This window comes from Calidris pugnax, unplaced genomic scaffold, assembly GCF_001431845.1.
Source record: "Calidris pugnax isolate Ruff unplaced genomic scaffold, ASM143184v1 scaffold187, whole genome shotgun sequence".
NCBI classification, from domain to species: Eukaryota; Metazoa; Chordata; class Aves; order Charadriiformes; family Scolopacidae; genus Calidris; species Calidris pugnax.
In genome coordinates, this window is record NW_015090969.1 from 1,198,177 (window position 1) to 1,202,300 (window position 4,124).

The following is a 4,124-nucleotide window of genomic DNA, read 5'->3' on the forward strand; positions in this document are numbered from 1 at the left end:
ATTTTTTTCTGCAAAGAGAACTAATTTGGCACCCCCCCTCCACCCCCCTCCCAGCCCGGGGTGACTGGTGGGATGGGGTCACTTCCAACCTGCGGGACCCTGGGGTGCCCCCCGCGCCTGGCTGGGGGTGCTGGGAGCGGTGGGGGACCCGTGGGGACCCATCACTAGTCAAAAAGAAAGCTCGTGTGGTGTGAAGGTGCCTTCCCTGATTTGTACAGCCTTCTACGGGCTGTCTGTGCCACACACTGATGCTTTTGTGAAAAAAAAGAATAAAAAGGAAAGATTAATGTAGATGGAACACTTGCCTGGTGGCAAAGTCACCTGCAGGGGAAGCAAAGTCTAATCCAGAGCCACCCTCACACCAAAGAAGTTCTTCCCCACATCTCCATCTCCCCTCTTTCAGTGTCAAACCCTTCCCCCTCCTCCTAGGGCTCCCCTCCCTCATCCAGAGTCCCTCCCCATCTCTCCTGGAGCCCCTTGAGGGACTGGAAGGGGCTCTGAGGTCTCCCTGGAGCCTTCTCTTCTCCAGGCTGAACCCCCCAACTCTCTCAGCCCCCCTCCCAGCAGAGGTGCAGGGGGTGGCAGGTTCCTTGGGTGACCCCTGGGACCCTATGTGCTGTGCTGACCCTCCGCTCTGCTGGCCTCATCCTGACCCACTGGGGTCACTTATCACTTTGCCTGAACCAGTATCTGATCCGGGAGGTGGCGAGGAGCTGGGCTCGAGTGACACGGTGACATCTGGAGAGCCAGAGAGGAGAAATCATTTGATGTGGAGCCCCAAAACAAACCCCGTGGCTGAATCTGCTCCAGACGTCCCTGATAGATGGGTTGGGCAACCATCCCCTCTGTGTCCCGTCCAGGGCTGACACGTGATGGATGGAGAGGAAGCACCAGGGGAAGATCCCGAAGTCAAGCTGGATCTTGTCCATTTTTGGGGAGTCTGTTTTCTGTTTTTCTTAACCCTGGCTAATGCAGGCTTCTTGCCTCCTTGATGAGGATGAAAAGGGAAGGCAGCTCACCCAACCCAGCTCCTCCAGTGAGGCTGGTGTGGGAAAGGGGCTCCCCTTCCCTCTGTATCCCACCGCATCCCTCCATTGCATGGTCCCCAGCTTCAGGACAAGAGGCAACAGGCACAAACTTGAATGTAAGTTCCACCTAAACATGAGGAGGAACTTCTTCACTTTGAGGGTGGCAGAGCCCTGGCAGAGGCTGCCCAGGGAGGTGGTGGAGTCTCCTTCTCTGGAGACATTCAAACCCACCTGGACACGTTCCTGTGGGACCTGCTCTGGGTGATCCTGCTCTGGCTGGGGGTTGGACTGGGTGATCTCCAGAGGTCCCTTCAACCCTGTGTGATTCTGTGATTCAGCTCCCTCTGCAAAGAGCCTCCACAGCTCTGCACTCTCCATCACAGCCCCCTGTCCCTTCCAAGCTTCACCCGAGGAAACCAAACCTGCTCGGGGTCTTTGTGAGAGATCCACGCTGCGAAACAGAGCCTGGATGTGACCCCAGACCCACGGGCTTCATCCTCGGGGGCAGGGACCACGGAACAACTCCCCATTTGCCAGCATCGCCGCAACGACAGCTCCCACGCGGTAATTAATGGGGGGCTGTTTCAATCAGGGGATGATGTAAGCTCCTGCTCACCACATCCAAGGGAAAATCAGGGCAGCTGCAGCCTCCTGGGGCTTGTGGGGAAATAAATATCCACCTCCCTCCCCACAGTTACGGTGTTTCAGGGATATCTTTCAGCTGCGCTCCCGGAATGACTCAATTCACGCGCTCTCCCACTGCCAAGGATGCCAGAAAAAAAAAAAACCCCAACAAAACAACCAACCCGACCGTGGCTGAACGTGGCAGCGTCACGTGGCCGAGGAAAACACACTCGTCTCAATCATAAAGAAGAGTTAATTACACCTCCCCGCTCTCCCCGCGTTTCCGAGCAATTATAAACAGAATGAATCATTATGCGTCTGCTGATAATCACCCTCCCTCCGCCCCCCCGCTGAATTGCAGGGTGCCCGAGCGCTCTGATGCTTGCAGCATCTCCAAAAAAAACCAAAACCAACCCCAAAAAAAGGCAAATTTAGCTCTTTTTAAGCATTGTGGCACTGGGGAGCCCAAAGCAGAAGGATTTTGGGGAGAAATCATGCAGAACACCCAAGAAGCGGGGATGCCACCCTGGCAGGAAGCCCTGTAGGGTGGGGGGGATCTTGTGAGCTGGGTGGGATTTGATTTTTATTTTCCCTTTAGAGGAAGGTGACAGTATTTGGGGACACCAAGATGGGAAGCTTGTCCCCTTTTGCCACAGGCAAGCTGCCCGCCGACTTTTTTGCATGTCGTGCATATGGTTCATCTGGAGGAATTTTGGTTGTTCCTCCTGTTCCGGGGAGGTGGTTTTGCTGCCCCCGGAGCATCGGAGCATCTCTCAGGCTTTCAGCTGCCTGCTCACCCCAGCAGTGGTACCCAGCCTCCCACCCCGGGGGGGGATCCATCTCTGGTGGGCAGGAGGGCAGGGTGATGTTCAGCAGATGGTGGGGACACTCTCTGCAAGGGGCTGTTGGGGGCAGGGGGTGAGGGTGGTGGGATGGAGGCAACATCAAGGTCGCTGCTGACATGATGAATCCTGAGCTGCTCACGTCCCAGCCACGGCGAATGAAAAATTAATGAATGTCTTCCCCCTTCCACCCGCAGAAGCTCCGTCACCTGCCATTTTTCTCCCCATCTCCGGTTCGTCGGATGTTTCCTTTGGATCCCGGGAATAAATGATTAAAAAATGTAAAAGTTGGAGCGGGGAAGGGGGGTTTGTTGCTGCTCGTGGGGTTTCGGGGGGTGCTGGAGCAGTGGGGTAGGGGCAGCTTTGGCTCCTTGGCCAAACCAAGCCACAGCTGGGATGGGAAGGGGTGCCCAGAGAGGGGCTGCTCCCCCACACACTTTGTTTTTGGGGATTGTTTTTCACGTTTAAGCAACAGGAGGCTCCCAATCAGGAGCTGGGGAGGCAGGGGGCGAGGAGGGATAATGATACACCTCCTGATTAATGCCTTCCCTTGGCTGGCTTCATTATTGTGATTGCGCTCTGGCTGTAGCGTAGCAACGGCTAATTGTTGGTTGGATGCAAAGTGCATAATTCCCTGTATTAAAATTTTATTAAGGTATAATTGCATTCATCTTGCAGCAGCGGATGCTTCAAAGATGCCGAGAAGAGGCAGCAGCAGTGCCTGTTGGGGGCTCTGCTGGCTTTACCCCCCAGCCCTGTCTCTGGTTGATGGGGTTTTGAGAGATGGTTGAACCCCAGGACACCAGGTCTGGGGTGTCGGGATGTCGGGGGGTCCCCAGTGCCAGACTGGGGCTGGCTGAGGGCACCCGGGCTGTGGAATTTATGTCACAGAGTATTCCCTGCAGAATATTCCCTGAACCCCCCCCCAAATATCCCCATTTTCATCCCTTGGCAAACGAAAATGAGGATTTGAGAGGTGCTGAAGCGCTGCCCATGGATCGAGGGGGCTGGAGGGGCAGCTGCCCTCAGAAAGGGAAGGTTTTTTGCAAGGTGTGGTTAAGAAGAGACTAAAATAGGATTTCCAGCTGCCAAAAGACCTTTGTGACCCTGACACGACCCCCCCCCGCTCCTCCAAATCCGTGACAGAGAGGGGAACCTTAAAGAAACTGTATTTATTAACAGTAGGATCACACTTGGCATATTCTATTACTAAGTGGTCCTGGTACATAGATATTATTCACTTAAGTAATCAATCACTGCCAACAAATTACAGGATACAGGGAATGAAATTAGCAAAATGAACTATGGATGTAAAATTCATTTGAAATTCAATTTAGGAGCAACGTTAGCTTTCAATTAGTCTGCCCAACTGTTTGAGCATCATTTTGTCTATCAGGTTTTTAAATAAATGTAATTAACCTTTGCTGTTAAATTGTTGTTGATTTCATTGATATAATTATTATGCGACTCCTAATATTTTGCTTGGATGATATCTCATTAGCTGGTGGCTTCTAATTAGGGAAAGGAAGGACCGGTGGTGATTTCTGGGTCTTCCTGTTCGCTCTGCCCGGTGGGGCAGGGGAGGGAGATGATCCAGAGCTGGGGAATTTGGGTGTGAAATTTGGAATTT